The sequence below is a fragment of the Oncorhynchus keta genome, unplaced genomic scaffold (genome assembly GCF_023373465.1).
Source record: "Oncorhynchus keta strain PuntledgeMale-10-30-2019 unplaced genomic scaffold, Oket_V2 Un_contig_15453_pilon_pilon, whole genome shotgun sequence".
NCBI lineage: Eukaryota > Metazoa > Chordata > Actinopteri > Salmoniformes > Salmonidae > Oncorhynchus > Oncorhynchus keta.
Window position 1 is genome coordinate 42,501 of NW_026279323.1, and position 8,580 is coordinate 51,080.

An 8,580-nucleotide genomic window follows, 5' to 3' on the forward strand; every position below is an offset into this window, starting at 1 on the left:
GCATCATCACTCTGAACGTCCACAGCCAGCATCATCACTCTGAATGTCCATCAGTTCACAGCCAGCATCATCACTCTGAACGTCCATTCTCTCTCAATACTCTGTTCCACAGCCAGCCAGCACTCATCCATTCTCTGCATCATCATGAACGTCCATTCTCTCAGTTCCACACAGCCAGCATCATCACTCTGAACGTCCATTCTCTCAGTTCCACACAGCCAGCATCATCACTCTGAATGTCCATTCTCTCAGTTCCACACAGCCAGCATCACTCTGAATGTCCATTCTCTCAGTTCCACACAGCCAGCATCATCACTCTGAATGTCCATTCTCTGTCCACACAGCCAGCATCATCACTCTGAATGTCCATTCTCTCAGTTCCACACATCCAGCATCATCACTCTGATCCATTCTCTCAGTTCCACACAGCCAGCATCATCACTCTGAACGTCCATTCTCTCAGTTTCACACAGCCAGCATCATCACTCTGAACATCCATTCTCTCTGTCCCACACAGCCAGCATCATCACTCTGAATGTCCATTCTCTCAGTTCCACACAGCCAGCATCATCACTCTGAATGTGCCTCCTGTCAAATGCCAGCTATATAGTGCACTCTGAATGTCCATTTCAGTTCCCATAGTTGCCAGTAGTGCTTCTAGTTCCACACAGCCAGGAATCAGAATTCCATTTGTTCACACAGGATCATCACTCTGAACATCCTTAACAATCAATTGCCTGTTTAAACATCAGCCATTGGGCTTCCTGTTTAAACATCAGAATTGAGCTTCCTGTTTAAACATCAGAATTGAGCTTCCTGTGTAAACATCAGAATTGGGCTTCCTGTGTAAACATCAGAATTGGGCTGTTTAAACATCAGAATTGGGCTTCCTGTTTAAACATCAGAATTGAGCTTCCTGTGTAAACATCAGAATTGGGCTGCCTGTTTAAACATCAGAATTGGGCTTCCTGTTTAAACATCAGAATTGAGCTTCCTGTGTAAACATCAGAATTGAGCTTCCTGTGTAAACATCAGAATTGGGCTGCCTGTTTAAACATCAGAATTGGGCTTTGTAAACATCAGAATTGGGCTTCCTGTTTAAACATCAGAATTGAGCTTCCTGTTTAAACATCAGAATTGGGCTTCCTGTTTAAACATCAGAATTGAGCTTCCTGTGTAAACATCAGAATTGGGCTTCCTGTTTAAACATCAGAATTGAGCTTCCTGTGTAAACATCAGAATTGAGCTTCCTGTGTAAACATCAGAATTGGGCTTCCTGTGTGAGACAGAAAGAGCTAGGAGCTTGTCTCTGTAGGGACAACACAGGACGCAGCCTCAGTTAGACATTGTGAATGTGTCCAAAATGGCACCCTATTCCCTCTATAGTACAGTGTGCACCACTTTTGAACAGGGCCCTGGTAGTAGTGCACTATATAGTAGGGAGTACAATCAAAAATACATCTTTTGACCAATGGGTAAATATGTACATTGTGTAGATACTCCTCTGAGAAAACCAATTGGCCAAACCTCATGTCTCTATGATAATCTGTTAAGAAGTTATTGGAGTTTTTACCCTTGTAGGATGACCAGAATTAGGGAGACTAAATCAATGAGGGCCAGATGAATGTTTTTCTCCTGAATCAGGATAATAGCGTCGCGTCAGAGAATTAAAGACGAACTGACAGGTTCACCGTTGAACCTCGCCATCCTTCTTCTTGAATCCACAGGGCATAAAACAATATCGAGGTCAGATACATGTTGATTTAGAGACATGACGTGTAGTAGTATTTTCAAATTAAGTTTTGTATACGCTTTTGATATTAATGTGAGATTTCTCACGAAAAAACAGGAATATCTCTGTGAAATGTCAAAGGAACAGTAAGCTTTTTATTTTCAGACTTAGCCTTTTGTTTTCAGACTTAGCCTTTTGTTTTCAGACTTAGCCTTTTGTTTTCAGACTTAGCTTTTTGTTTTCAGACTTAGCCTTTTGTTTTCAGACTTAGCCTTTTGTTTTCAGACTTAGCTTTTTGTTTTCAGACTTAGCCTTTTGTTTTCAGACTTAGCCTTTTGTTTTCAGACTTAGCTTTTTGTTTTCAGACTTAGCCTTTTGTTTTCAGACTTAGCCTTTTGTTTTCAGACTTAGCCTTTTGTTTTCAGACTTAGCCTTTTATTTTCAGACTTAGCCTTTTGTTTTCAGACTTAGCTTTTTGTTTTCAGACTTAGCCTTTAGTTTTCAGACTTAGCCTTTTGTTTTCAGACTTAGCTTTTTGTTTTCAGACTTAGCTTTTGTTTTCAGACTTAGCTTTTTGTTTTCAGACTTAGCCTTTTGTTTTCAGACTTAGCCTTTTGTTTTCAGACTTAGCCTTTTGTTTTCAGACTTAGCCTTTAGTTTTCAGACTTAGCTTTTGTTTTCAGACTTAGCCTTTTGTTTTCAGACTTAGCTTTTTGTTTTCAGACTTAGCCTTTTGTTTTCAGACTTAGCCTTTTGTTTTCAGACTTAGCCTTTTGACCAGACTTAGCTTTTGTTTTCAGACTTAGCTTTTTTGTTTTCAGACTTAGCCTTTTGTTTTCAGACTTAGCTTTTATTTTCAGACTTAGCCTTTTGTTTTAAGACTTAGCCTTTTGTTTTCAGACTTAGCTTTTTGCGACCCGCAGAAACGACCAACACAACATGTAAAATCCTCTAAAGTCACTAGGAGAAATTGGCACCGCTACGTCAACAGAGCTCAGTGCTCATTATGGGATGCATTAAGTTACAACATCCGGCTTCTTAGATATAACGATGTGTTAGAGAAAGACACCACTGAACGATTCAGGACATGAAGAATCATATTTGTCTTGGTAAATTTTTTTTTTTTTTTTTTACGTAAGGAAGTGAAATTTCAATAACAAAGGGTGTTATCACACAGAGTGGGTGGACACGCTATATATAGGGGATAGGTGTTATCACACAGAGTGGGTGGACACGCTATATATAGGGGATAGTTATCACACAGAGTGGGTCTATATAGGGGATAGGTGTTATCACACAGAGTGGGTGGACACGCTATATATAGGGGATAGGTGTTATCACACAGAGTGGGTGGACACGCTATATATAGGGGATAGGTGTTATCACACAGAGTGGGTGGACACGCTATATATAGGGGATAGGTGTTATCACACAGAGTGGGTGGACACGCTATATATAGGGGATAGGTGTTATCACACAGAGTGGGTGGACACGCTATATATAGGGGGATAGGTGACACAGAGTGGGTGGACACTATATATAGGGGATAGGTGTTATCACACAGAGTGGGTGGACACGATAATCATAGGTGTTTCACACAGGTGGTGGACACGCTATATATAGGGGATAGGTGTTATCACACACACGCTATATAGGGGATAGGTGTTATCACACAGAGTGGGTGGACACGCTATATATAGGGGATAGGTGTTATCACACAGAGTGGGTGGACACGCTATATATAGGGGATAGGTGTTATCACACAGAGTGGGTGGACACGCTATATATAGGGGATAGGTGTTATCACACAGAGTGGGTGGACACGGGGATAGGTGTTATCACACAGAGTGGGTGGACACGCTATATATAGGGGATAGGTGTTATCACACAGAGTGGGTGGACACGCTATATAGGGGATAGGTGTTATCACACAGAGTGGGTGGACACGCTATAGGGGATAGGGGGGTGTTATCACACAGAGTGGGTGGACACGCTATATATAGGGATAGGTGTTATCACACAGAGTGGGTGGACACGCTATATATAGGGGATAGGTGTTATCACACAGAGTGGGTGGACACGCTATATATAGGGGATAGGTGTATCACACAGATGGACACGCTATATATAGGGATAGGTGTTATCACACAGAGTGGGTGGACACGCTATATATAGGGGATAGGTGTTATCACACAGAGTGGGTGGACACGCTATATATAGGGGATAGGTGTTATCACACAGAGTGGGTGGACACGCTATATATAGGGGATAGGTGTTATCACACAGAGTGGGTGGACACGCTATATATAGGGGATAGGTGTTATCACACAGAGTGGGTGGACACGCTATATATAGGGGGATAGGTGTTATCACACAGAGTGGGTGGACACGCTATATATAGGGGATAGGTGTTATCACACAGAGTGGGTGGACACGCTATATATAGGGGATAGGTGTTATCACACAGAGTGGGTGGACACGCTATATATAGGGGATAGGTGTTATCACACAGAGTGGGTGGACACGCTATATATAGGGATAGGTGATCACACAGAGTGGGTGGACACGCTATTATAGGGGATAGGTGTTATCACACAGAGTGGGTGGACACGCTATATATAGGGGATAGGTGTTATCACACAGAGTGGGTGGACACGCTATATATAGGGGATAGGTGTTATCACACAGAGTGGTGGACACGCTATATATAGGGGATAGGTGTTATCACACAGAGTGGGTGGACACGCTATATATAGGGGATAGGTGTTATCACACAGAGTGGGTGGACACGCTATATAGGGGATAGGTGTTATCACACAGAGTGGGTGGACACGCTATATATAGGGGATAGGTGTTATCACACAGAGTGGGTGGACACGCTATATATAGGGGATAGGTGTTATCACACAGAGTGGGTGGACACGCTATATAGGGGAGAGGTGTTATCACACAGAGTGGGTGGACACGCTATATATAGGGGATAGGTTATCACACAGAGTGGGTGGACACGCTATATATAGGGGATAGGTGTTATCACACAGAGTGGATGGACACGCTATATATAGGGGATAGGTGTTATCACACAGAGTGGGTGGACACGCTATATATAGGGGATAGGTGTTATCACACAGAGTGGGTGGACACGCTATATATAGGGGATAGGATGACATTTCAGCCACGGTCATTATCAACATTATCAGCCATTACTATAATTATGTGTCATCATGCCTCTTGTCTTTGAACATGAATGGATTCTCTCTCGATATGTAAAAACAGACAGACAGACAGACAGACAGACAGACAGACAGACAGACAGACAGAAGGACAAAGACTTAAAGGAGTCCTCAGTGATTACTATGATGACGATAATTTAGGTTCATTCATCGTTCTAGCTGATTTCTGAATAACACCTTCCTCTTTCTGTTGGGTTGTTTAGTGACACACACACACACACACAAACACACACACACACACGACTGGCCCATACTGTGTTTGTAACAGTATACTGTTGGTCCATCTCGGTCCTAGCTGCAATACCGTTATGAGACAGTGGAGGCGCTGAAGAGCCTGTGGCAGCAGGTGACCGCAGAAACAGGAGAAGACAGAGAAACAGCCTGGGACCTCTCTGTGTCTACACTACGACAGGTACACACACACACACACACCTCACGTGCACAGCAGAGATGCATCAGGTCCCATTCACAGTCTCGCCCGGGGATGGAACCACTAACCTTCCGATCTCCGGAGGGACACTAACAACAAGGCCACTGAGTAGTGGATCTAAGACCTAACCCTCCTCTCCTCTCTCCTCTCTGTTCCCCTCTACAGGCGGTGCTAGCTCTGCCCCAGGGGGACGGGGAGCAGGATGGACCCCAGGAGAGGCTCACCAGAGAGGGGGCTCTGAGCCTCTATAACACCCTCCTCCTGGAGCTCACCCAGCCACTCACACAACACACGCCACTACCACACAACGCTAGGGTAGGGGGTGAGGGGGGAGGGAGGGGGAGGGAGGGAGGGGAGGAGGGAGGGAGGGAGGGAAGAGGAGGGAGACAGAGATGCAGCACCGGTGTGGAGAAAAGAGAAGAGGGAATATTGATGGGGAAACTAAAGAATGAAAGGATACCACAGAAATTGATCAATAGTGCAGTTGATTATAAAAAAGTGTGTGTGTGTGTGTGTGTGTGTGTGTGTGTGTGTGTGTGTGTGTGTGTGTGTGTGTGTGTGTGTGTGTGTGTGTGTGTGTGTGTGTGTGTGTGTGTGTGTGTGTGTGTGTGTGTGTGTGTGTGTGTGTGTTAATCCCTGCAGGTTGCAGCTGTGGAGAGAGCTGTTGGACGGTCTGGTCAGTGCAGCTCTGTGGCTCAGACATCTACTGGGTCTCCCTGAGTCAGACACATGGGGGAACACACACAGGACCACCCACCACAGCTGTGAGTCTAACACACACAGGACCACCACCACAGCTGTGAGTCTAACACACACAGGACCACCACCACAGCTGTGAGTCTAACACACACAGGACCACCACCACAGCTGTGAGTCTAACACACACAGGACCACCACCACAGCTGTGAGTCTAACACACAGGACCACCACCACAGCTGTGAGTCTAACACACAGGACCACCACCACAGCTGTGAGTCTAACACACAGGACCACCACCACAGCTGTGAGTCTAACACACAGGACCACCACCACAGCTGTGAGTCTAACACACAGGACCACCACCACAGCTGTGAGTCACACACAGGACCACCACCACAGCTGTGAGTCTAAACACACAGGACCACCACCACAGCTGTGAGTCTAACACACACAGGACCACCACCACAGCTGTGAGTCTAATACACACAGGACCACCACCACAGCTGTGAGTCTAACACACAGGACCACCACCACAGCTGTGAGTCTAACACACACAGGACCACCACCACAGCTGTGAGTCTCACAGCCTGTCTAACACACACAGGACCACCACCACAGCTGTGAGTCTAACACACAGGACCACCAACCACAGCTGTGAGTCTAACACACAGGACCACCACCACAGCTGTGAGTCTACAACCCACACAGGACCACCAACCACAGCTGTGAGTCTAACCCCACACAGGACCACCACCACAGCTGTGAGTCTACACACACAGGACCACCACCACAGCTGTGAGTCTAACACACAGGACCACCACCACAGCTGTGAGTCTACAACCCACACAGGACCACTACACCACAGCTGTGAGTCTAATACACATCAGGACCACCACCACAGCTGTGAGTCTACAACACTACAGCCTGTCTACCACAACCACAGCTGTCTATCACACAGGACCACCACCACAGCTGTGAGTCTACCACTACACACACAGGACCACCACCACAGCTGTGAGTCACTGCAACCCACATCAGCCTGTCTACCACTACACCCACTATCAGCCTGTACCACTACAACACACAGGACCACCACCACAGCTGTGAGTCTAACACACAGGACCACCACCACCACAGCCTGTCTACAACCACACAGGACCACCACTATCAGCCTGTCTACTACAACCCACTACAGGACCACCACCACAGCCTGTCTACCACTACAACACTACAGGACACTACAACCCACTCATCACCTACTACAACCCAGTATCAGCATGACCACTACAACATCAGCCTGTCTAACACACATCAGGACCACCACACTATCAGCCTGTCTACAACCCACACAGGACCACCAACACATCAGCCTGTCTGACTAACACTACAACCCAACCACATCAGCCCTAACACACAACCACTATCAGCCTGTCTGCTTCTACAACAGCATGTCTACCACTACAAGTATCAGCCTGTCTACTACAACCCAGTATCAGCCTGTCTACCACTACAACCCACTATCAGCCTACCACTACAACCCACTATCAGCCTGTCTACCACTACAACCCACTATCAGCCTGTCTACCACTACAACCCACTATCAGCCTGTCTACCACTACAACCCACTATCAGCCATGTCTACCACTACAACCCACTATCAGCCTGTCTACGCCTCAACCCAGTATCAGCCTGTCTACCACTACAACCCACTATCAGCCTGTCTACCACTACAACCCACTATCAGCCTGTCTACCACTACAACCCACTATCAGCCTGTCTACCACTACAACCCACTATCAGCCTGTCTACCACTACAACCCACTATCAGCCTGTCTACCACTACAACCCACTATCAGCCTGTCTACCACTACAACCCACTATCAGCCTGTCTACCACTACAACCCACTATCAGCCTGTCTACCACTACAACCCACTATCAGCCTGTCTACCACTACAACCCACTATCAGCCTGTCTACCACTACAACCCACTATCAGCCTGTCTACCACTACAACCCACTATCAGCCTGTCTACCACTACAACCCACTATCAGCCTGTCTACCACTACAACCCACTATCAGCCTGTCTACCACTACAACCCACTATCAGCCTGTCTACCACTACAACCCACTATCAGCCTGTCTACCACTACAACCCACTATCAGCCTGTCTACCACTACAACCCACTATCAGCCTCTACCACTCTACCACTACAACCCACTATCAGCCTGTCTACCACTACAACCCACTATCAGCCTGTCTACCACTACAACCCACTATCAGCCTGTCTACCACTACAACCCACTATCAGCCTGTCTACCACTACAACCCACTATCAGCCTGTCTACCACTACAACCCACTATCAGCCTGTCTACCACTACAACCCACTATCAGCCTGTCTACCACTACAACCCACTATCAGCCTGTCTACCACTACAACCCACTATCAGCCTGTCTACCACTACAACCCACTATCAGCCTGTCTA

At 46.5% G+C, this 8,580-nt stretch overlaps 1 long non-coding RNA gene across 19 annotated transcripts; it reads left to right on the forward strand.

Moving 5' to 3' along the window:
- Nucleotides 1-3,016: 3,016 nt before the first annotated feature.
- Nucleotides 3,017-5,708, forward strand: LOC127918987 (uncharacterized). Of its 19 annotated transcripts, none has more exons than XR_008101628.1 (6): nt 3,078-3,198; nt 3,395-3,484; nt 3,870-4,049; nt 4,096-4,232; nt 4,717-5,377; nt 5,561-5,708. It is a non-coding gene; the product is annotated as an uncharacterized LOC127918987 (long non-coding RNA). The 19 variants fall into 19 exon arrangements; XR_008101630.1 differs by having other exon boundaries at nt 4,096-4,187; XR_008101631.1 differs by lacking the exon at nt 4,096-4,232 and having other exon boundaries at nt 3,395-3,529; nt 3,870-4,006.
- The last annotated feature ends 2,872 nt before the right edge of the window (nt 5,709-8,580 follow it).